Raw genomic sequence first — 26590 nt, 5'->3', positions numbered from 1 at the left:
TATTATTCCAGTGCCTCCTTGCATGCAGTTCAAGTGAGTTCTGGTACTCTGCAGCCCATTAAATAGTATATATAGGTAGGAACCTACTGAAAACGCAATTTCACATTTTTTGCGAAATCAGGCAATCTGGTCTCCACAATTTTGGTAGGATTGCCCAGGAAAAAAAATTACCAGCAAGCAAGGAAAGGAGTGGGAAGCCCTACAGCCTTGAAGCATGTGGGGAGAGAGGGAGCTAATGAGAGGTTGATCCTGTGACTTAGACACAGGACAGGCACCAGTCCAGGGCCAGTCAGAGAAGCAAAAGGGTTGCGGTGCCATCTTTGACGCAGTCAGAGGCGTGTTGCTGCAGCAGAATGCAGCCTGAGCAAGATGAATAGTGAAAAGAAATTCTTCAAGAAGGCAAAATATGTTTCTGTAGCCGGCAAAGCAAATAAAACTTTGGCTTGCATCTACCGATGCATCTCAGGCATGACCAAATAAGTTATCCTCCTGCTTTACTCGGCCTTGGTGAGGCCACAGCTGGAGTACTGCATCCAATTCTGGGCTCCACACTTTAGAAAGGTTGTGGGGAAGCTTGAGAGAGTCCAGAGGAGAGCCATGTGAATGATTAGAGGTCAAGAGAACAGGCCTTATGAGGAGAGTCTGAGAGGCATGGGACTCTTCAGACTAGAGAAGCAAAGGTTCAGGGGTGACTTGGTGGCAGTCTATAAGTATATAACGGGTGTGCATCAGGAACTGGGACAACGTCTGTTCATAAGGGCACCCCAGGGGAAGACAAGGTCTTATGGTCACAAACTGCTGAAAAACCGTTTTAGAATGAACATAAGGAAAAACGTCATTACTGTGTGAGTCTCCAGAGTCTGGAATAGACTCCCCCAGAAGTGGTGCAAGCACCTACTCTGGATACCTTTGAGAAATGCTTGGATGCTTATCTTGGTGGGGTGATCTGACCCCAGCTGACTTCTTGCTTCTTGGGCAGGGGTCTGGACCTGATGTTCTTACGAGGTCCCTTCCAGCCCTAATGTCTATGAAATCTATGCAACCATGTAAGGCAGTACCCTGAAGGGACCATGCATGCAAATTGTTCTGTACCACCTGCAGTGTGACTCTGTATGTGTTGAGGAAAAACAGTATAAATTGACACATAATTTGAGGTGCACATGAAGCAAAAGGTTGCTGCAGATACTAAAGGTCAGAGTAAGAGAGAAACGGCCATGTCCTTGCTCTTTAAAAGTACCATGGAAAACAGTTGGCAAGGCAAGCAGTGACATTTTCCTTCATGGAGACTTTCGCAGTGGTGAACTTCCCATAGGAGAAAATTGATCACCCTAAGTTAAGGGACCACCTGAACAAAGGCATGCCAAATGCTGCATGTTTCCCATGTATGAACAGGCTTCTCCAAGACTATCTTGCTGCAAGGACTGCTTCGCATATACAGTCCACAAACTCTGCACTGGCTGTGTATGAATCCATTTCCATTGTGGTCAATGAAGCCACCAACCCTCAAGATAATTATGCCTTGCACATTTTATTTGTACCTGGAAGCTGGAGAGACTGGGACCTGACTCATTTTCACACAGAGCTGGTCCACATCACATCTGTCAATTTTTTCTACCATGGCTCAGGCTGTAGTAAGGCCGTCATCAACTGTGGCTTAGAATTTAACAAGATCTTAGCATTTTTGTCTGACAATGCCAGACAAATTGTCAGACAATTTGTCAGACAATTTTTGTCTGACAATATACATGTGCAAAGCTTTCTCTGATGTGTTTCATGGACTGATGCCCAGCACAATTCATGTAATAACGTGCATATTAGGGCTGTGTGAAGTTTTGGTCCCTGATTCAATTCAACAGAGATTTGGTCTGATTCGGTGGCAAAATTTCGAAATCCGAATCGAATCAGGAGACCCTTTAATCTCTCCGAATTGAATTGGAACCCTCCAAATCGATTCGGAGAGATTTGGTGATTTGGACACAGACGCAGCTTTAAATGTTTTTTCTACATACCTCAAGGTACCAGGCAGCTCATGAACATTGAGATGCTGGGGCAGATGGAGCATCCCACGGAGTGCGGGGGCAGGGGAAGGGGGTATCCCCACCATGCTCGGCAGCAGACCCGGAGGTGGATCAGAAGTACTTCCGGTCCACTTCCAGGTCTGCTGCAGACCATGCGGGAGACTGCCCCTCGTCCCCCGGCTTGATGACTGGTGCCTCCTGTGTCTTGGGGGGGGAGGGGGCACCCAGGGTCCCCCCACAGCCAATTTCCAACCCAGGGGATGGGGAGGGGCGGGCAGCGTACTCCCCACTGGACCCAGAAGGTGTGACTGCTAAGTTTTGACCCTCAGATGCTGAAATCAGTCCCTGAATGGCACAAAGAGCATGACAAGGAATGTGCTGCTTAAACTTTGTCAGAGTGCCAGGTGACTGTGGCTGTGTTTTAGGAGTCTGTTTCTGATTGGTTTCCACATCTGTAAACCCTGGCAAAACACTGCTTCACTATTCCAACCAACTTGGTGGATGCTGAGCATGCCATCTCAGTGTATGGGCAAGTGTTCCTGACTCGGAGATAGAGGATGTCAGTGGTAACTGCCAGTAGATGCTTCATGCCATCATTTAACAGTTAACATGAACTGCCTGTCTCAAAGTTGGCAATGAGTATTGCTAAACTCCTTATTACAACATTAATAATAAATTGTGGTAATGTTATTAGTTACAATTCATGGTGTGTATAGCTTTAATTTCACAAGACATTTCAGCTTAAGAGTTTAATTGAATGCTTAAAATTACTTAAAAGCATGTCAATTAATGGCTTCCATGGGCTTATCTGTGTAATTATGCCCCAGTTTTGGCCCCTCAGCCAATCAGCGGCATGGGAGAGACCTGGTGCAAAAAGACCATAAAAATGGCAGCCAGCACTGTGATCTGGCTGCAAATTTTGGACCCTTCAGCTGCAATTTAGATAGACCCCTTTACATAGGATACAGGACTCTCCTGGGGTTTTGATCCTCTTCCACTGCTCTTGTTGGTAATCATCTCATATAAACTTGTAATCCTAATTAGTTCATCAACCTCCGTCTAAAGTCACATTTCCTGGACTAAACACCCAACAGATGTTAGGGAAAAAATCCCCATGATGACCTATAAGCAATGTACAGATTTGCAAAGTTCTATGAAATATAAGCCTCATTCAACCACATTTAATAGCCTGGGGTGTTATGACACTCTCCTGTGAAGTGGACGATTTGTGTTCAAATCCTTTTAGGCTGAGGAGGACCCATAACCCAGGTCTCAAGCTTCCTCAGTGAATGCTTTAAACATTAAACTAATGGTCAAAAGGTAGGCACTTCCCACACTTTATTTATTTGAAACTGACTTCAATGGCGTCAACCTGGGTTAGGTGTGCTCTGAACATGGTAAATGAATCAGGTCCCTCTGGGGACTTAGATGCCTTCCCAGGAAGTAACTGGATGACTGTGGAGGTTAGGCAGAAGCTACATGTTCAAAATGGATCAACAGCCCAAGTATAGGTGCCTAGGGGCTTTTGTAGTCCAAAATGGAGGACCTGAATAGATTTAGGTGCCTACAGAGGCTGTGGATAGATTAAATAATTATACCACTTTAAAACATGGCTGGAGGCATAGGTGCCAACTTTGTTTTTTGCTGGTGGGTGCTTGCAGATATAAACGCCCTCCCCACCAAATGGTGCTTTACTTTAAACTTAGCAGTTTCTTGCACTGAGCCCCATGCATGCCCAGAAGAGGCAGTGTGTTACCTCAACCCGACCCTGCAGCGTCTTTAAAGATTGGGTGTTTTAGTGGGGCTTTTTTGGCGCTTTTATCTAATAGTTGATTTAATCAGCTTTAGCTAAAAACATCAAAAAGCCCTGCTGAAGCACCCAATCTTTACAAATGCTGCAGAGATATGTTGAAGTAACATGCTGCTTCTTTCAGTAAAGTGCAGTTTGTTTGTTTTTCTAACATCTACAAGCAAAATGGCCATGGCTCATGGGTGTGAAGCACCCACTAATTTTTTTTGGTGGGTGCTTGAGTCCCAGAGCACCCACAGAGTTGGTACCTATGCCTGGAGGAGTTATTAATTATTGATGGTGCCTGTGCCTGTCTTTTATATATTAGCCTAACAATTAGAGATTCACCCAGGAAGTGAAAGAACTGGGTTCTAGGCCCTCCTCAGCCCAAGGGCTTCAAATCCACACAGCCCAGGAGGGGGCCCTAATCAGCAGCCTAGTAGTCTAGTGTGGGTGGGCGCTCATCCACCTTCCTGTTGAAGTTGCAACAAGAATGTAAATTCTGGGACCAGAAGTAGAACAAGAAAGAGTATGGTTCTATAGCCTAGTGATTTAGGCACTCAGCTGGGTGGGTGCAACCTTGGGTTCTGCTCCCAGGGCCATTTAGGCATTTTACATTAAACAGTCATTGGAAAAAAAACAGAAATAATTCTGAGACTGGCCTTCAATGGGATTGCACTCCTAACTCACTCGGATGCATTTGAAAATTCTACTCCTGAACAATCTTGTGTGTCACACTAACAGTTTAGAGCACAGTATGGTTATTTTATCTCTAGAAAAGATAAAATCAGTCTGGCAGGACAGCATCTAGGTCTGTTTTAATCCCAAATTCTCTGAGCTAGGGAGATAACACTTCCTAATAAGATATGGTGACATTAATGGAGAGATCTCAGGGACGCCCATTAACACCAAAAGCAATTTTGTTTTCTTACACAATCTTAGAACAGTGGTTTTCAACCTGTGGTCCATGGGCCCCCAGGGGTTCACAGACTGTCTAAGGGGTCCACAAAAGATGGCTATCATCAATCAAATGTATGTGAACAACCACGCTTAAAATTCAAAGAGGTGCTCACCTTCATTCGAAACTTCCACACCTTCATTTGACATTTTTTAGGGATCTGCAAATGAAAAAAGTTGAAAAGCACTGTCTTAGAATAATAGAATTAAAGCAAACAATTAGTGTCTGTTCTGAAGCACAGCACACTGGGATATTACCTAAGAGCTGCTAGAAATGTCAGGTAAATGGGGCCATTTTTCCATTAGAGGTGGGAAATACATGCCATTATCCGAATGTTGCATGGTTTGCCTACCATATGCCAAATTTCTGTCACAGTTGTCAGAAGGAGGCTCTGTCAATGCATGAGATCAATCCCCCTTCAGGCGGCTGCCTTTGAACATTAACAGCAAAGAAAACAACTGGCACCTGGTTATGTTGAGCAAAATCCTCATGTTCTTTTGCTCTTAATCTTGCATGACTGCAAACATCAAATCTGCCAAACAGATTTTCTTTTTCCTTTTCCCCCCACTTCAGTCTGGAGAAATAAGCACTTACTGCTTGCTGATGAAAGCAAAAACTTCTAGCCAAGATTTTCAGAAGTGGCCAGTGATGTTGAGGGCCTCAGTTTTTGCATATTTTAAGGGGATTGAAAGTGTTCAGCATTTTCTAAAAGTCAAGCCTTTTGAAGTTTTGCACACTGGACATTCAAAATAAAACCCCTTTCTTACAAATCTTGGCCAATGAATTTGATGAGCAAAGTCTGAGGATATTTGAGCACTTGAGGTTAAATCTTGGTCTCATTAAAATCAGCAGGAGTTTTGGCATTAAATTCAAGGGGCCAGAATTTCACCACTAACCTGTGGCATGGGCATCCCAAGTGGCATGCAGGATACCCAAATCCAATAATATAGGAGTAAAATCAAAAGCAGACCTCCCAAATAATCATGTAAGTACATTTACCTCAATGATCCAAATGCCTTAATTACATTTTTTACACAGGATCCCTTTCAGATAAAGTGAGCTGCTAACAGTCTTTACATGGCCATTGTTTGAAACAAGAGGCTCAATTTTCATACCTGTGTGTGGGCACATCTACATGAGATGTTTACTGCAGAGTTGACTAATTAGCTCCGCAATAAATGTCTCGCATCTACATGTGCAGTGCTATTAGGCAGAAGTAAACTAATTAACTCCACAGCAGGATAGTACTTGTACTACAAGTACTATTCTGCTGCAGAGTTTTTTCATGTGCAGCAGTGCACATGTAGATGCTGGAGCTGTTGGCTAGGACACAACAGTGCTTCAGTGTGGGGGCTCCCTGCCAGCTGGCCCTGTACTGGAGCACCCTCATGGCTCAGCCAGTCACTCTATAGCACATTGAGCAAGGTTGGAGCACCCCAGGCTGGCAGGCTTACCCTCCAGACCTCTGCCAGCCACGGCTGCTCTGACCTGGCTCAACGTGTTGCGCTGACGGGTACATGTGTAAACGCAACATCTGGGAAGCAATAAACTCACGGCATGATAAATTCTGGAGTTTATTGCTTCAACTTACTACTCACAGGGTGCATCTACACATGCAAGTAAGTGCTTATTTGAGTGACCTAATGTAGTATTTTACTGGCCTATTAAGCACACTGTGCTACCCAAGTTATTAATAACATATTTACCTGAATCCAAGACAACTTTGAATTTATCATGACTCTCCAATAATTATAAAATTGTTACAATTTTCCATGTATAACATCTAATTATTGGGTGTCACCTTAAAGTTATCCCCTTCGCTGCTGCAATGGGGAAAGCAGCAGCAGAGGGGCAGGTGGCTTCCACCACTTGTCCCTTTGGAGCCTATCTCATCTTGATGGTGCCTGCACCCCTGCCACCTGTGCCCTCTGAAGCTTCTGCCCCCCAACACTTGCTCCCCACAGCTTTTGCTATCTGTCTTCCCCACCACCTCAGCTCCCCTGCAGCCTCTGCCCTTTCCGTACCTTTAACTTCTGCCCCCTCCTCCCTACAGCCTCTTCCCAATCCTTCCCACCACTTACTGTCAGGTGTAGCTCTGACTCTGACTCCAACTCCATTCCCTCTCAGACATGGAGCTCATGCAAGCTCTGGCTCTGGCTCCTACCCCACCAAGAAGCACCATCCAGGGGCTACAGCAGCTGCTGCTGCCACTGCCACATGATCAGGCAGGAGCTGGAGCTTGCATGTACTCTGTGCCCAGTAAGAAATGGAGTTGGAGCCAGAGCCCAAGCTACACCTGGTGGTAAGTACCAGGGGGAGGGGGCAGAGGCTGCTGGAGAGTAGGAAGAGGCAGGGCAGGTGGCTGATGCAGTTCCAACTCTTGCCCTGACCTGGGCTCAGGGCCAGAGTCAGAGCATAGCATTTGCCTGTGTCCCTCCCCCCCCCTCACCCCTCCCCCTTTCAAGACAATGGGCTTTTTTCGTCATGTTGAAAACCTTATCTTGACCTTGAGTAAATATGGTACATATATTATAATCTGAGATGGACATGATATCAGTGTGATTCGTAGGCATGTTTCTTTCTAATCCATCTGCTCATACTTACCATATTAATTTATTTAATTTTCCATTTCTTAGGAAATGACTTGAGGTTGTCCTTTCCCCATATCTTTCTCACCTATTTGCCTTTTTTGCATTTTTTCTGTTTTTGTCATTTCTCATTTGTCCACAAAGTCCATCGTCATTTCTTTCCTTGCTACTCTTTATACTGCCGCTAAAATGGTATGTTAAGATTAATTTCCTTAAGAGAACTGAATGTGATCAAACCACACTTTTAGCCAAGCATCATTTGATTAATTTTTTCTTTAATAATACAGTGATGGGACTTAGGGCTGTGTGAAGGTTTGGGTACTGATTCGATTCGGAGGAGATTCAGCCCAATTCAGCGGACAAATCTCTGAATCTGAAGTGAATCAGGAGACCAGTTAAAAGGTCCAAATCGATTCGAAGCTCTCCAAATCGATTCGGAAAAGATTCGGAGAGCTTCAGTGGTTCGGGCAATCCCTGCTCGCTGCAGCAGGGAGCTGGACCCACAGCTTTTTTTAACTCTCTGTGTCTACACCAGGCGCTTACTGCAGAACTGACTAATTTGCTCCGGAGTAAAATATCACCATCTACATGTGCAATGCTATTAATATGGAGTAAACTAATTAACTCCGCTGTAGGATAGTACTGCCAGAGACAAATACTATCCTATAGTGGAGTTATTTACTCGGCCACAATGCATGTGTAGACACTGACAGAGCTGTCTGGGACAGGAGGGTGCTTCCGTGCGGTGGCTGCCTGTTGGCTAGCCCCACACTAGAGCACCTTTGTGTCACAGCCAGCCCCTCTACAGCTTGTTAAGCCAGATCAGAGCAGTTCCAGGCTGGCAGACTGACCTCCGGCCCTCCAGGGTCTCCTGCCAGCCAGGGCTGCTCCGCCCCATCTTAACATACTGCGGTCCAAGGGGCACATGCAAATGCAGTGCCTGGGAGCAATAAAGTCTGGCGTGAACTGCGCCAGACTTTATTTATCCACATTAATTGCAAATGTAGACACACTCTGTGTTCTTACATTTGTCTAGAAATTTCTCTAAAAAGCACTACGTCTTTGTAGCTTGAGAATTAAATTTTAGCTTAGCTTAGCAAGGAAAAAAGAGTGGAAAAATTAAGAAATAGTGGGAGATATTCAAAAAAATGGTAGGATAAAGATCACATGGCTAAGAAATCCAAAAAGATGCAAAAAGTTAACTATTTGCTTTCTTAGGATCAGGGCCTCTGAACTCTTCATTACCTTAAAATCTGAGTGTAAGACTGGGAGCATGTTATGTATTTTCTACTGAAAAAAGGAGAAATATAAAGCAACCAAAAAAAAAGTACATTGTATACATTTAGCAGGGGTGAAGGGTTTTTGAACTCAAAAGCTTGCTTAATTACTATTCTCCAACTATTTGGGTTAGTCTAATAAAAGATATCAAATTCACCGAAGGAAGCTTGTCTGCCTCTTGTATACATTTAAACACATACTCTGTTTTCTCAGAGGTGACTGGGAAGTGTAGGTGATGAAGATCCCAACCACATGAGATACCAGCCACACTGTTACAGCACCTGCTATAGTACTTACTACTTAAGTTGTTATTTGCTTTTGGAACATACAGGGCGCGTCTACACATGTACTCGACTGTGCAGTTGTTACTGCGCAGTCATTTAATACTTGCTTAAGTACTAAATGACTGCGCAGTAACCACTGGTACTGCATATTCCCAGCGCTTCATGGGTCATTTCCGACTCTACTGCACAGTAGTGTCAGCATCAGTTAGTGCTGGCTAATGCTTTGTCCCCATAGCAATGAGCTACTTTGCTATAGTTTGCTGCTACAGTGATGTAGCCTCTTGTGTAGATGCATCCACAGATAACTGCAACTACCACCACCTAAACAATCATTTGTCATCCTTCTAATCATTTCACAGAAAATGCTGAAGATGAGTTGTTAAAGTTTTTTATTTTCTGGAGCATATCTTAATAGAGAGGCTGTCTCATCAGGTATGTCTCTATTGCTCCATTACAAGTAGCACTATATTGAGACACACTTTCTCTCAACCAGAAATAACATAGCTGGTTTAGTGCAATGCCATATATGCATCAGTAAACTATGTGGGGAGGCAAAGCGACTAAGGAGGCTATATCTAACTGATGAACAGGGAATGGGCATGACATGTCAGTCCAGCCCTGTGTTGCACCATATTAGAGCATTTTTAACATACTCAGGTACATCTTCCCTCCTACCTGTAATCACATAAAAACCATAAGGCAACTATGGCAATCTCACAGTAAGAAGAGTAAATCTAAGAAGGTTTAATTTATGTTATGCAATGTATTTAAGGTATTTTCATGTATTAAATGAGATTTAGATGCTGGAAGTAAAAAGAACCAGCACTGTACCTGCTCTCCAGTTAGGACTATAGTTTGGGAAGAGGTGAATTTCTGATGGCCAGAGGCACACATACAGAGAGAGGCAGATAAAAAGGAGTTGACACACTTATTAGAAGATGAGCTATAATTTATTTTTGGACAAATTCAGAAGAATTCTTAAGTTATTTTTGCCTTTCAACCACTATGTGTGGACAGTTAAAAAAATAAGGTAACACTCAAGAAGGAGGCTTATCTTTCTTAAAGCCAGATTAGGAGTTGACATGCAAGATAAATTTAGATAGACTGAAATGCAATGTTAATCCTCAACAAGTCCACACATTTCTGACATGATATAGTAATGGGGAGAAGTAAATGATTACACCCAAAATAATGATATAATGATATGCGAAAGGCAAGATTTCTTGTGGGTGATGCCTTTTATTGGATCATCTGTATGTTTGGTTCAGATATAGGCAAGCTTTCAGGTCTCACAATATCTTCTTTCCTCAGACCTCTGAGACAGAAGCACACACAGTTGAGCAGTTGGAACAAAAGCTTGTTAAGTACAGTATTACTTGTGAAATGCATGGATTAGGACAGGGGCAGGCAGTTATTTCAGGCTGAGGGCCGCTTACTGAGTTTTGGCAAGCCATCGAGGGCCACATGACAGGCAGCCAGGGGCAGATAAATATTAATTTTCTAAATTTTTTAGGGGCCCTGTGGGCTGGATAGAATGGCCTGGCAGGCCACATCCAGCCCCTGGGCCGCATTTTGCCCACCCCTGGATTAGGGAGTACCAGGAAGATTATAATGGACTCTGAAGTTGTTGTCTATGTTAAGTTCCTGATGCTTAGTGCCCAATAGACTGTTGATTTTTTTGTTTTCAAAGCTTGTTTTGTAATGATGTTGAGGAGATTTCCTTTGAACACTAAAATAGTGATGTCAGAATGATATTTTTTTTCTGTGAAAAATGTTCTCTTACCTATGTTTAAGTGTCTTAGTCCTTTTTCTTTTTTTTTGGTTGTTATTCTGTCCGTAGTTTCTGTCTGGTTTCACCCATATAGTTTCTATGAGGGCATTTAGTATAATAGATGAAGTATACCACATTCTGGGATAAACTTGTGTATGATCTGTGGATTCTGATAGTTTTGTTGTGGGGAGCATTGATTGTTGTGGCAGAGATGTGCTGACAAATCTTGCATTTGTTGGTGGCAAAGGCCTGTGTCCTATTAGGTGCTTGTTGATCAGCAAGGAATTTACTTCTGATGGTAATTCGAACAAGATTAGGGGGCTGTTTGAAGGCCAGGAGCAGAGGTCTTGGGAATATTTTTCTCAAGGTTTGGTCCTTAGGCTATAGTTGTTTGATGATTCTTCTTATAGGTTCAAGTGTGGGATAAGAGATGACAACAAACATACTGCACTTTATCATGTATTAGCAAGTGCATGACAAACAGATCCAAGGAGGTGATACTTCCCCTCTATGAGGCATTGGTCAGGCTGCAGTTGGAGTACTGCATCCGGTTTTGGGTACCACACCTCAAGAGGGATGTGGACAACCTTGAGAGGGGTCAGAGGAGGGCCACTCATATGGTTACGGGCCTGTAGGCAAAGCCCTACAAGGAGCGATTGAGGGCCCTAGATCTCTTCAGCCTCTGCAAGAGAAGGCTGAGAGGTGATCTTGTGACCGCCTACAAATTCATTGGAGGGGGGAAGCAAGGAATAGGAGATAGTCTGTTTACCAGGGCACTCCTTGAAGTAACTAGGAACAACGGCCACAAAGTGATGAAAAGCAGATTTAGGTTAGACATCAAAAAGAACTTCTTTATGGTAAGGGTTGCCAGAATCTAGAATGGGCTTCCAAGGGAGATGGTGATCTCCCTTACCTTGGGGGTCTTTAAGAGGAGGCTAGACCTGCACCTGGCTGGGGTCATCTGACCCCAAGGCTCTTTCCTGCCCAGGGCAGGGGTTCAGACTCAATGAGCTACTGAGGTCCCTTCTGACCCAAACATCAATGAAACAAAGGATTTGAAGTCAGTGGATGGAGGGGTTTGCAGCAGGGTATCTGTCAGGTGGGTGGAGAATTGGCTAATAGGATGTACCCAGAGAGTGGTGGTGGATGGGTTGGTATCGACCTGGAAAGATGTGGGCAATGGGGTCCCCCAAGGCTCAGTCTTTGGACCAGTGCTGTTCATTCAATTTCTTAATCAGTGACTTGAATGAGGGTGTGGAGGGCACACTGTCTAAATTCACGGATGGGGCAAAGTAGAAACAGTGGAGGGCAGGGGACAGATTCAGGTGGATTGGCTGGAGAAGTGGGCAGAACAAAATAAGATGCTGTTTAACAAAGATGAGAGCAAAGTACTGCGCCTAGGGAGAAGGAATCACCAACACACATACAGATTGGGAGATGACCTTCTAAGCAACACAGAGGAAAGGGATCTTGGAGTCATAGTTGACTCAAAGATGAACATGAGTTGACAACAGGACAAAGTGATCAATAGACCTAACCTCACTCTATCATGCATTAACAGGTGCATCATAAGCAGGTCTAAGGAGGTGATACTTCTTCTCTATGCGGCATTGGTGAGGCCATAGCTGGAATACTGCATCTAGTTTTGGGCTTCAAGAGAGATGTGGATAACCTTGAAAGGGTCCAGAGGAAGGCCATTCATATGGTTAAGGGCCTGCAGGTAGGGTCCTATGAGGAGAGATTGAGGGACCTGGATCTCTTCAACCTCCATAAGAGAACTCTGAGAGGTGATCTAGTGGCTGTCTACAAATTTGTCAGGTGGGGCAGGAGGCAGCAAGGGATAGGAGATACTCTGTTTACCAGGGTGCCTGTTGGAGTAACTAGAAACAACGGCCTCAAACTGACAGAGAGCAGATTTAGATTAGACATCAGGAACAACGTCTTCAGGGTAAGGGTTGCCAGAATCTGGAATGGGCTTCCAAGGGAGGTGGTGCTCTCTCCTACCCTGGAGGTCTTTAAGAGAAGACTGGACAAACACCTAGCTGGGGTCATCTGACCCCAGCACTCTTTACTGCCCAGGGCAGGGGTTCAGACTCGATGATCTACTGAGGTCCCTTCTGACCCAAAAAATCTAATCTATGAAATCTGGATAGCTCTTTAAAGATATGGTCCTTTGTAATGACGGTCTGATGTAATGATATCTTCTTTGCAATAAATTAGCATAAAAAAATACAAAACTGAGAATCAGAAACAGCCCCTTTGAAGACATATGGTAAAGCTCCTATTCAATTCATTGGTCAATGCTGTGCTTTTTCAAAAATACCATCTATGGTTCTCTCTACCTTAATGCCAGCTGTAATCTTCACCCTGGGCATCCAGGGGATGATAAACTGGGTGGTTAGATGGTGAAATTCAGTTAGCAGAGAACCTTCTATCTTCTTATTAGGCACAACTAAGAGTAAGGGACAGTGCAGAGGTATTATGACCCCATGGAAGCACCAGGCCGAGCCTTGAGCATGGTGGTTTTCTCTCTAAGATGGTGCAGAGAGGTCAGTCATGCCTCATTCCCATAGTCCTTACCTCTTTCAGATCAACATGTGCTCTCTAAAGCAGGGGTAGGTAACCTGCTGGGCCAGATCTGGCCTGCAAAGGGATTGGATTTGGTCTGTGCAAGCTGGATCTGCTCTGCATTTTACTAAGGGTGCACTGATTTTCCCAGTTGTTTAACCCAGTGTTTTGCTTATGGGGGACCAACTGCCTATTAGGCCTATGTGAGTAGGCAGCTATTTGATCTGGCTTCGGATCCAGCCACTTTGGATGCCAGGGATCTGATCCAGAGCTCTGGATCAGTTTCCTGCTTTGTTCTGGCTGAAGTGGCTCCGAAGCTTTAGAGCCGCCTCGGAGATCCGGCCATAGGCACGGCTTTACGAGCACTCGTGGTGCTCGGGCCAGGTGCCAGATGATTGAAAGATAGCCAATGTGGTCCCCATCTTTAGGAAAGGGAGGAGGGAGGACCCGGGCAACTATAGGCCCATCAGTCTTACCTCAATCCTGGGGAAACTCTTTGAGAAGATCATCAAGGAGCACATCTGTGATGGGCTGGCATCAGGGGTGATGCTGAGGGGCAACCAGCACGGGTTCATTAGGGGCAGGTCATATCAGACCAACCTGATTGCCTTTTACGATCAGGTCACAAAAGCATTGGATGCAGGTATCGCCGTGGATGTAGTCTTTCTGGACTTCAGCAAGGCCTTTGACACTGTCTCTCACCCCATCCTCGTTAAAAAACTAGGCGACTGTGGCATTGATGCCTACACGGTCAGATGGATTGCTAATTGGCTGAAGGGTCGTACTCAGAGGGTGGTGGTGGACGGGTCATATTTGACCTGGGGGGAAGTGGGCAACGGAGTCCCCCAGGGTTCGGTCCTTGGGCCCGCACTGTTCAATTTCTTTATCAGCGATTTGGACAACGGGGTGAAAAGCAACCTGTTCAAATTCACTGATGATACCAAAATCTGGGGTGAGGTGGGCACGCTAGCAGGGAGGGAAAGACTGCAGAAAGACCGCAGAAAGACCTGGATAGGTTGCAAGGGTGGGCTGACAAAAACAGAATGCGTTTCAATATGGACAAGTGCAGGGTGCTGCACTTGGGCAGTAGTAACCGGCAACACACTTATAAGATGGGAAACTCCCTTGAGAGGACGGAGGCAGAAAGGGATCTTGGAGTCATCATTGACTCCAAGATGAACATGGGCCGACAATGCGAGGTCACAGTCGGCAGGGCTAACCGGACCTTATCATGCATCCACAGGTGCATCTTAAGTAGGGCCAAGGAGGTGATCCTCCCCCCTCTACGCGACACTGGTCAGGCCACAGCTGGAGTACTGTGTCCAGTTCTGGGCACCCCACTTCAAGAGGGATGTGGACAACATTGAGAGGGTCCAGAGGAGGGCCACCTGCATGATCCGGGGACAGCAGGGCAGACCCTACAATGAGAGACTACGGGACCTGAACCTGTTCAGCCTTCACAAGAGAAGGCTGAGGGGGGACCTGGTGACCATCTATAAACTCACTAGCGGGGACCAGAAGGGTTTGGGGGAGACCTTGTTTCCCCTAGCGCCCCCCGGGATAACAAGAAATAACGGCCACAAGTTGTTGGAGAGTAGGTTCAGATTAGACATCCGTAGGAACTACTTCACAGTTAGGGCAGCTAGGATCTGGAACCAACTTCCAAGGGAAGTGGTGCTGGGTCCTACTCTGGGGGTCTTTAAGAAGCGGCTCGATGCCTACATGGCTGGGGTCACTTGAGCCCAGTTTCTCTCCTGCCCAGGCAGGGGGTCGGACTTGAAGATCTACAAGGTCCCTTCCGACCCTACTTCTATGATTCTATGATAAAGAGGATCAGTTCTGGGTGCTTATGAACAAAGTTCTGGTTAAATGAGGGATGCTCTTAGTGACCATTCAAAAAGAAAGATCAAAGATTAACCTGAACTTAATAGTTCATTGTCTAATGTGGGTAAGGCACACTGGTTTTTATAGCCAATGGCACAGAAAGGAATGTCATGGTTAGCATCACATCTGGCTACTTTTGACTCTCTAGCCTAGATGATCAGGTACCCATTCACAGCACAAGTCCAGAATAGAGCTTGAACATGTGGCTCCAGTGAAACACCTTAATTGTTCTGTCCTTTTGCCCCCTTCCCCATCAGGACAAACTGGAGTATTGTAGGTATTTCCTCCCTCAATTCAGTGAGGTTTATTATCACCATGGACATTATAAAAGAGGAGAAAGATTTGGGAAAAAGTGTGAGGTTTTTTTCTCAGTTATGTGTATGTTTATGACCACATAATGTTGGGTAGTATGTTACCATCTCCAGTAACAATCTCCGTTTGAACAGATAGAAAAAAACAGCAGATAAAAAACAACTTACATGTGACTAACAGGCACTTCTTACAGATCTATGAACACCTGAACATTTTAAACAACCAAAGTCTTTGGTCTGTCATGGGCATGTGATCCTTGCAATGTAATTTCTTACTGGTAAGGCAATACTTGAACAGCTCATTATAGTAATATTAATATTGGATTTGGCCCAATAATCCAGCAGTAATACAGTATGTCATCATATGTGAGATCAGAATTACAAACACAGTCTTGGTCTTTATATCCAGGAAACAAAGGACTGGGTGGAGATACTGTGCAGAGCACCAACTGGGTAAGAAACATGCATCTCGTATTAAGATGTCATCATTGACTTACTTACCCATTGTTTGCATAGTACCAGGTTACAGAAGCAGTTGTATGAAGCCCTACTTCACAAGAAAGGAAGTAATAATACAAGCCTATGGTTCAGGATTTCCTTTCTCAGGGTTGGGCAGGAAGGAAAAAGCAAGGTGGTTTGAAGTGAGCAAAAGCCAAAGCACTGCAGCTGTGGTTTTGTCTAGATATCTATCTTTATATCTTTCAAATCTCTGTGATTCTAGGTACTGTGTGCGCCAGAAGACTTTGTTGCTATATCCACAACAATAACATTCCATGCTGCTGGGCATTATGAGTACATTGTAGAGATGTCAGCTGGTAGGTCCAAAGAGGCAATGCCAACACATCTGTTCAATGTTCTAACCCAGAACCATACAGCTTGGCAGTGTCAGTGTTCAGCCTTGGTTCTCCGTGTTCACCAGGTTATGAATTTTTGTTTTCAGACTTGCCTTTTAAAGGTGTTTGGCAAGTTTCCCTTGAGCACAAGGATGATGAGGTCAGAAAGTGAATGACTGTTCTGCAAAAAGAGTTCCTCTACATGTGTTCATGCATCTTTGTCTTTAATCTTTTCCCTGTCATCCTTCTGATGCACTTTTTGTTTAGTTTCACCCACATAGCTTCCATGAGGGCTTCTGGTGCACTGGATGAAATATGCCACATTTTGGGATAGGCTTATGTAGAATCCATGGATTCTGTTGTGTTCATTGGGCAGCAGGGAAAAGGATGGATGGTGTAGATTGGTGGTATGCTTGATAGTGTGGAAATGTACCCACAGGTTTTGCATCTGTAGTAAGACATATTTAACTACCTGTGTGTGTTAGGCATCTTAAAACCATTACATGAAAGATGAGAGCCTCTGTTGGTTAAACTCAAATCATAAGAGATACCCTAAATGAAAAGCAACTTCAAAACTGCCCGCATGTAAACATTGCCATTAAAGAACAAAGCAGCTCTCCAGGGATGCATCTATAAATGCAATTAGCACATAGCAATAAACTCCAGTTCAGTTTGGGGGATTAGCTTGCCAACTCAGAGCTGCTCTGCCCTGGTTCAGTGTCCTGCAAAGGGGCTGGCTGGGGCACAAGCGTGCTATAGTACATGGCTAGCCAGCAGGCACCCCCTGCACTGTCTCACCTTCATGTTCCCAGCCAGCCCTAGTCACCATCTACACATGCGTTTTGGTGCACTAACTCCACCACAGAATAGTATTTGTCCCAGACAGTATTATTCTAGGTGGAGTTAATTAATGTACTGCACCCTAATAGGGGTATATGTGTACATGGTGATGCTTTACTGCAGAGCTTATTAGTCAATTTGCAGTAAAGCAGATGTGTACATGCACCCAATGCGTTGAAGTTTCTCCCACCCTTCTGCGGTTCATGATTCATGTTGCTATAGATAGTTGCAGTGTTTTTAGCCTTCTACATACATAAGGATTTACTGTATACGAGTTAGTCAAGGACATAATGGGATCAGTCAATGATGTTATCTGTCATCATCATTGTGCCTCATTGCAGCAAAACCTTGCCTAGATCTTTTATTGCAGGGTAGATACTAGCTAAAGTTGTTTCCCATCATCTTTCTGATGGTATAGGAGCCATTGCCTAACCTTCTTTTTCTATGGGTACTAATTGAGAACGTGGCAAGATTTAAACTCTGATGTCATTTGCCAGTTATTTATAATCTCGATTCCTCTTGGTCAGACTTCTAATCAGTTTACAGTACTGTGACAGTCTTTATTGCATAAGTGGATTTCTTCCAGTGGATGTCTTCCACTTGTGGCATTTAGAATGAAAGACAACACTAATTTCTTCTACTTCAGTTTCCCTACAATAAATTTTCTCCTCTCTCTGTCCCACAGATAGACCTATATAGAAGAAACACCCACTTACATAAAGAAACAGAACTTTAAATACACTATAATCAAAATATTTCTTTTTTGGAATGGGAAGAAAGATGAGTGATACTTCGATTCTTATTTCTATTTTAAACACCTGTGAGGTGCTAAGATGATAGTGTGAGGAGGACCATCTACATGCATAGATTAGATTAGGTGTCAACAACCTACAGCCCTTGAATAAACTGGACTTGCCAGAGTGGCAGAAAGCATCCCCAGGGTCCTAGTACCTGCCTTTTCCCATCTATTCCCTTTGCAGCATCTGTTGATGGGGGAAGGGGCACATGCAGAAAGTGCAGGGATGCAGCTCACAGTAGGGGCTGGACCACAAGCAGTGGTCTTCAGTGGCAAAAGGTTGCCAACCCTTGGCTAGGTAGTCAGTTATTCATACAAATCTCTTTTTTCTGAATATCTCTTTCCAGGTCTGTGCTCTTTGCCCAGCGTTCTGGTTCCATTCTCCTTCCTGGGTTCTATTCCTCAGAGCATTTGCTTCTAAATGGTGTCCCTTGTGGAGCTCTAAGTCTTCTTTGACAGGCAGAACTGTCAGCTGATTAAATACATTTGTTAATAAATTAAATTAAATTAACCTAAATTAATTACAGGTCCAGTGATCTCTTTGGCTGCTACTCTGGTCAAGAACTTGTTAGCCAATATTTTAATTTTAGATAGTCACTGGAAATGGGAACTGTCTTCATATTCAAGAAAGAAAGACAAAATGACAACAACAGCATTTAGCATTTTTATATCACCCTTGCCCAACTTTCCATTGGTGTGAGATCCATGTAGACCTTACATTGGCTTTACTGTAAGGTTTTCAGGGACCTTACTGTTGTCACTTACAACTGTTTCCCTGCAACTTACGCTAGGGTTACACCAGAATGCAGGGTAGAGGTGCACCTTATAGACTAAATGAAGCAGAGGCATGAGCTTTTTTGAGCCACAATTCACTTCATCAGATACTAGAGCATAGTGCAGATAATACAGATTTTTTTTTAAATGGTGTCTTGGATCAAATCAGCTAAATCAGTTTCAAATTCTATCAAATGAGCACAGCTCAATCATTCAAGTGTGTGCGGCACTACCACCAGCAAGTATCCTCCTTCCCAGACTCTTCAGCCTGAGGCTTCAGATACTCCCAAATCCATGGCAGGCATCCTATGTGCAAGCCCCAAGCCTGGAGGACCTTGGAGTTCAGATGCCCCTAGTCTCGCTTGCCCCTAGTCAAAAGGCTGGAGGAACAAGCTAGAGGGAAATTCTGAGAGCACTCCCCCATCACCATAAATTGTGTAGCTGAGATCCTCCCATTAAGAGGCTGTAATAGATTCTCCCATGGGGACCTGCCTGCAGTGCAATGGACAGGTCTCCACCCTCAACTACACAGAGTCATTCAAGGCCGAGAAGAACGGGCTTTCCCTTGCCAGTAGGGCTGTGCGAAGCTTCGGGTGGTGATTTGATTCAGAGGAGATTCGGCCTGATTTGGTGGCTGAATCTCTGAATCAAATCAATTTAAAGGTTCAAATTGATTCGAAGCTCTCCAACTCTTCAGCAAGGATTTGGAGAGCGTTGATGATTCAGGCAGTCCCCCGTGGCTGCAGGAGGGAGTTGCAGCCACTCTGAGCTGGTAAGTACTAGGGGTGGGGGAAAGGGGGCTGGGGGAGGGGGAAAGGGACCATGGGGGGACCCCTGCCAGCCCCCCCGACCCCCACCTGCTCCCCCAGCCCCCCATGGCTGCCCCACCTGCCCCAGCTCTATACTTTAAAAAAAAGCCCTGGTGCTCACCAGATGCTGCCCAGTGGGGGGTGATCCCCACTGCCCCTCACTGCCTGACACTGCATGGGGGGCTCTGCACAAGCCCCCTTGACCCCCCCCTCCCCTGGCCCCCCCCCCCCCACAGGTATCCCGCCTGCTGGGGCTCTGGCCCTTTAAGGAAAAAAAAAAAGCAGAGAAAAGTCCCAGGAGTTATGACTACTGGTGCAGCCTTGGGGCTTCAGGGGCTCCTGCAGAGCCCCCACATGGCATGGGGCAGCAGGGATTGCCCCCCTCCCTCAGCAGCGGTGAGTCCTGGGGTTTCTTTAGGGTTTTTTTTCTTAAAGGGACGGAGCTGGCCCATGTGGGGCACCCGTGAGGGGGCTGTGGGAGCATGGGGGGCAGCTTTAGGGGCTCCTGCAGAGCCCCCCATGCAGCATGGGGCAGTGGGGATCACCCCCCACCCAGCAGCACCTGCTGAGCTGGGGCTTTTTTCCCCCAAGTGCTGGGAGCTGGGTCAGCGGAGCGGCCGTTGCTGGGCTGGGAGAGGGGCGGGGGATAGGTCTGGCCTGGCTGATTCAGAGATTTGGCTGCTGCTGAATCACTGAATCGAATCAGGACAGTGATTCAAATCACCAAATCGAATCACTGTCCCCTGAATTGGCCAAATCCGTATCCGAAGCAAATACTAGCCGCTTCGCACAGGCCTGCCTGCCAGGTCAGTAAATCCCCCTGGGCTGAAACCATCATCATGGTATCTCCTCTGCTATAGCATCTGATGCCTAACCCTGCTTTCTGCCTGACTTCATATTAACATGGTTAACTTCTACTTTCTGCTGATACCTTTCTAGCTGGGGTGGAGAATATATTCTAGACAGTTTAAAGATCAGGTTCTCCAAATGGCTTCTAAATTTGATTGCATAACTTCAGCAACTTAAACTGGGATTACATAAAGTTCTTGGCATTGTCCTCTCTCCGATCCAAATAAAGATAATAAATTAATTCACTGAGACCAGAATTAGGTTAACTATCAGGTGTTTTCCCAAAATTCCACCCCTCCTAACAGATTTTCAGAGGACCTACTCCCTTTTAAACTTCCCAATAGGTGGTCAGTTTTTTCTGATTTACAGCAGTAACAGGCTTAATAGAACGTAGAGCTTCAAAAAAACTCTAAAAACCTGTCTTGGAGATTTTAATGCAAATCTAGAGTCAAATTCTGTGTTTGCATAAGCATATATCACTTTGGAATGGATTAGGTCTTGGCACTGCGCAGGACATGAAACCATATACTTATGCCCCCCTCTCTCTCTCTCACATGCACACATGCACACACACTCTGTGGCACCTATAAAAATCTAGCTTTACTGCAAACAGGTACAGAATCAGACTAATATTAGGTCTGGAGATCTGATGATGAATAGAATTGTATTTAAAAAACAATGAATGCCTGGTGGCCTGGAAGAAAGATAGTACCACTGTATAGGCAGTAAATAGAATCCCCATTTTTAGAGGGCAAAATAGAGGAAAATGGCAACAGCAAAATACCTCATCAAGGGACATGTGGAAGACCCTTCATCCAAGAAACGTCTGTAGGTTTCAGATCTGATGGGGCAGTAGAGGAAGAGACATGCAAGTTTGTATTGGAAATATAGTTGTGTGTGGAACATCTCAAGTGTACAATATGTCATTTCCATATTATATGGAAATTAGGCTGTCAGTCAGTCTGTCTTTTAAGGGAATTTGGTCTTAGTCTTGCTTATGAGGGAGCAACAACCCTCCTGCCCCCAGGAGATGCCAATCAGCTGATGATGAGATTAATTGAATCAATCAGAATCAGCTGAGGAGGAGCTAGGTAAATCATTCAAAAGGATGGAAGAGGCCTATTAACAGGTTATTTACTGTAATACTGTGAAGGGAGAAGCTGCTGAATGGGAGGGGTGGGGAGAAGACAAGTACTTTAGAGCACCTTGCTACACACAGTTAATCTGGGGATATGTTGGGACAGACTACAGGGTGAAGGTGTGGCAAGACAAAATCCAGAAGAGAGAGTATCGTGGAAGGCCCTTGAGTCCTGTGTTTCTCTTAGGGATGTTTTTAAATTAAGTTCTTATTCTCTTGTCTGCTAGCTCTAAGAGGACTGTTGTCTGTCAGAGTCCTGGCAGAGAAGCTGGGTATGAGGCAGAAAACCCCGATTCCCTAGAAGTTTAGGTAGGGTGAGTAGCTCTACAGCAGACTGAGAGAGAGCTATGGAGGCTGCTGCTTCTGCTGCAGATGTGCTCGCAGAGCACGCTTTGTGTTGTTTTTACACTGGGCAAATTCTTAAGAGCCTAGATTTTCAATTTGAAATCATCTGTAAATCTTCTGGTGTGGGAAAGGAGGATTGAAGCCTCGGGGCACATCCAGATAAGCGTGCACATGCAGGGGCACACATGTCCTGCAGCACAAATAGCAGGGGCATGTATCTGTGCCACTGCTTTTTGCCCCAGGGCACGCCCCTGCACGCATGTTTTAGTGCACAGCAAATTGACTCAGGTGGAATAGGGGAGGCTGGGGCAACTGGCCCCAGCAGCCTTACCTGGGGTCCTCCTGGGGCAGTAGCATCGTTGATTCAGCCACACACAGCCTAGCTGGCATCCAGAGTGTGGCTCTGGCCAGCCAAGCTCTGTTTCTAGCAGCATATGCTCCTGCCATGTGCACTGCACCACTTTTTTAGCAACAGGTTCATTTGACATCAGGAGCAAATTTTGGCATTGCGCTGCAAATTAGCAGTGTGGCAAATGGGTGCACATGTATTATGCACAGTTTGTGGCACCTTTGAGGTGCTGCAAACCACACGCGCGTGTGCGTCTGGATGTGCCTACAATGTCATCCTTAAACTACTATACCAGTCCCTGACATCAGCCTAGGAAGGATGGTGGGGCTTTTCCCTCTGCATTCCAGTGTTCTTACTCTGCATCCTGTGTTTTGGTAACAGGAAGACCTGAAGTGTGAAGAAACTGGGTTGGGCCACTTGTTACCTGCAGTCTTTGCCTGCTGGTACCTCTTGTGGCTTTAATTTTTCCTGTCCTTCCCCATTCCCTTGCTAAAATTAACCAATAACCAATGTGAACATGTACTGACTGAGTCTTGCTTCTCTGCTCTGCTTTCTTCTCCTATTCACATGCATTACATTCCTTCACATTAGTGCAGTTGAATTGACAGAATTAATTGTGGAAAGGAATTTGCACATCTGGGTGCCTCAACACAGTCTGTGCTGACTTGGTGGGAATGGGGCAAGTGAGGGGGGATCACATAAAGAAAAGAGTAAATAGTGAGAAAACAGCCTATTTCCTGCCATGAAATAGCAAGTTTGCCACATGCCCTGCCATGAAGTGTACCCCAAAAGCATTTTCTTATCATCGGTTTGTGAATGCTCCCAAGCACTATAATATTTAGAGTAAGTTCCTGTAAAAAAAATCCTTATTATGTGAATACTCAAACTCTCCCAGATGATGAGAGAATATGGAGTTGTTTTCTTTTGGAAAGGGTCCTGCTGCTTTCTTCTTCAAGTCAGCACAAGGCTGTGCGCCTGTATGAGACTGCTTTTACCCAAATCTATTACTATCATTTACATGGGGTTGCCTTTGGATAGCAGCTCAAATTGTTTAAAAGACATTTAAAAATACAAGGTTTGCAAGTATTCTATCTAGGCACGCTTCAAGTTAAATGAGGTCCCTATATCCAACATTAATGTTAAGCTGTAATTAGCCTGGGCCACCAAACTTTTTTCAAAAACAAAAACATTTTCACAAAGGCTAAGCTGAAACAAGTTCCAGTTGGGGTGGTGGGTGTTAAAATTTAAAAGTATTGTTAGTGTCACCTGTTAGTGAGAAATGTAGACCTTCGTTCATGTAAAGCCTTACTAAGTTCCGATTTCCAAATGATGGTTAAATAGGAAAAAAATAAATTTGTGATTAGACTATATTTGTCCTGGATAAAATTTTTCTGCTTGTTTTGACATACTTACAATTGAACTGATTAAAAATTTATTTCATATTTGATCTTTTCATTTTCATTGTGTTGTGGAATTTTTATTTTATAAGATACATGATGGTAGTGACCAGAAGGGCTTGTTTAATGTTTCCAGAGAACCCAAGAAAATTAGCATAGGGGATTTGAGACATATAAATGGCAGTCAGTTCACCTGTATAATAGGGTAAATTTGACTTAGCACCGAGTCAGTTGTTATAAAGCCAAATCTTGCAATTCTCACTCAAAACCTGCAGTACTTCTGAGTGTATTTTTAGAAATGATTCAGAGATTTGCATAAGGAAGTCTCTAGTAAGGACTACAGGTTTGTCCTGTAGTGCTACAATGTTGCTGCATACCAGTAACTTATATTTGAACAGTTCTTAAATGACTCTGGTCCTAAAATAAAGCTATAATTCTTACCATTCTCTTTAACACAGAAATGAATATCTAAATCTAAAAATATATATATATAGGACATAGAGGTATGCAAGCAAGGCTTTTGCCCAGTAATTGCAGCATGCTATTTCAGGTGACATTGATCAAATGTAGGTGAATTTTCACATGATTGTTGGTGTACCATAGAATTACATCTCTTTTCAACAGCCATAAAATTTTGGTTTGGAGTGTTAGCAGAATTTGCAGGTATTACCAGGTATTACCTGACAGATTAATACTCTTCCCCAAGGAAGCATACTTGCACCACTATCCAACATCTATATGAATGACCAACCAATCAATTTGGAAACAAAATGTTTCATCCATGCAGATGACCTGTGCACAACAGCCCAAACTACTGGTTTTGACCATGTTGAAAAAACCCTAAACGAGGCATTAATTGGCCTAACCTTATACTACACTGAAAACCAAATATGTGACAACCCAGCAAAAACACAAGTTATCTGCCTTTCATCTGAAAAACCATGAGGTCAACTGCCAGCTGAACATTACCTGGTCCAGTACCCCACTATCCTATTGTTCAAATCCAGTTGGAGCCCTCGCATACAAAGAACACATCATGAAGACAAAAGCAAAGGTGAGCACTTGGAACAAGTCTATGTAAGCTCGCCAATTCAAAATAAGGAGCTAACCCCCCAACCATCCAGACCACTGCTTGGGTTCTCAGCTTCTCTGTCGAGTATGCATACCCTGTATGGGAGAGATTTATACACGCTAAGCGCCTTGACCCCAGCCTGAATGATAGCTGCTGATGCATCACAGGATGTCTGAAGCCTACCAATCTAAACAGCGTGTACCTGCTGGCTGGCATCACTTTGCCTGACATCAGAAGAGTGGTGGCCAGCAGAATAGAACTATCAAGACAAACTGAAGATGTGGGACACTCATTGTACGACCATCCCACAGCATGCAAACATTTGAGGTCACACAACCAGCTTCCTCACCAGAACCCAACTTCCCGATGCCACACCCAAGGAGACACAACTACAGATCTGGAACCAGAGGCTGAAGAAAATACCTGACAGTGAAAAAATGGACATTCCAGCACCTGAGTTCTTATCACCAGGGGCTGGTGAGCAATGGCAAAGGTGGCGGTCTCAACCCGCCTACATACTGTAGTCAGATGCTCCAAGGAACTAATGAAGAAGTGGAGCTACATTACTAGTTCATCCACCTGTGACTTTAACACAGAGCCTCAGACTATGCAACACGTGCTGCAATGCCTACTGCTTGAAGGCACACGTACAATGAAAGATCTCACAAAGTACACTAAATGAGCACAAGCATGTGTAACAAAATGGTCAGATGTGGTGTAGAGACATGAGAAGAACAAGAACAGCTGTAAAGATGGTTCTTTATCTTTGTATTCTGTCTGAAGTTTCCTGTAGTGTTACTAGCAGCAAGTATTCCTAGCACTTACCCATCCCTGGTGAGGCATCCTCAAAAAATAAGACTATAAGAGGCAAATGCCGGGACATTCCAGATGCATGATGATTCCAATTTGTTGTGTGTGACAGGATTTATGCTCCCCCTGGTGGTTTTTGTCAAGAGTAGCAAAGAGCCTTTTCTTGGTTTTTTTAATTCTTCCTATGTCGCATTCACATTCAATGTTTATTGATCTCATTGTATCCTTTGCATCATTTGCAAAATAAAAATTGTTTGGCACATATCATTTTGTAATCACTGGGGCAATTTATTGCCCTTACACAGCATCTTGATAGCCTTGATTTGAAGGCACTGTTTCCAAATGTGATTTCTTTGACGAAAGCTCTTTTGACAGCAGATGGCAGTAACAGCTAAGGATTACTGTGCAACATCACTAACTATAAATGAAAGAAGTACATTTTTTATTGCTTTTATTTTTGTTTTTTATATCTTTTATTGAACCAACTATGAAGCTGGAAGAGATATTAGGCAAGTTTTGGGGCACAAAATGTCATGCCTCAGGTCAGTCCTAACATCTCTTCCCAACTATACAGTTGGTCCAATACATGATATAACCAGAAAACCCCTTTCTTTTCACACATTTCCAGCTACAACAACACTCTAGCTGTACAACTGATAGAAATAAGGATAGTTTAGAAATCCTAGACACAAATGGAAGCTTGTTAGCATAATATAATCAAATGAGGTTATGTTGAGGGGTGGGAGGAGGAAGATGTCTTAGAATCTAATATACTCTGAGAGCAAGTTAGTTCAATTTTCAAGTCCAAGTGGAACTCTTCACCCTCCCAGTTCTGTAGGTGAGTCCTAGCATAAGATACATTTTATATTTTAATTTCTGTATTATTCATCACTGAATAGTGATGTTGATAGTACTGCATATTGTTCATGATACAGAACAGATTGACTTTTACTCCTTAATAACTGTACTGATCTTTGTACAGCCAAGAGAAATTAGAACTTGCTCTTCTCTGCAAAATGAGCAGATGAGAAGCAAAAAGGGCCATTCTTTTAATAAAATCTTCTATCTGAACCTAAGAAGTTACACTTCTATAAACTTGCTATGGTACCAATGTCTGAGGGATGTAATA

The 26590-nt window shown here is 44.2% G+C and overlaps 1 long non-coding RNA gene across 1 annotated transcript in view; it reads left to right on the top strand.

The window, feature by feature from the left end:
- LOC109280486 (uncharacterized) overlaps positions 1-26590 on the top strand; it is a 41698-nt gene that overhangs the window by 4813 nt on the left and 10295 nt on the right. The window lies entirely within an intron of this gene.

This window comes from Alligator mississippiensis, chromosome 4 (assembly GCF_030867095.1).
Source record: "Alligator mississippiensis isolate rAllMis1 chromosome 4, rAllMis1, whole genome shotgun sequence".
NCBI lineage: Eukaryota > Metazoa > Chordata > Crocodylia > Alligatoridae > Alligator > Alligator mississippiensis.
Note: the sequence above shows the minus strand (reverse complement) of the source record. Positions and strands in the feature narration are given on the sequence as shown.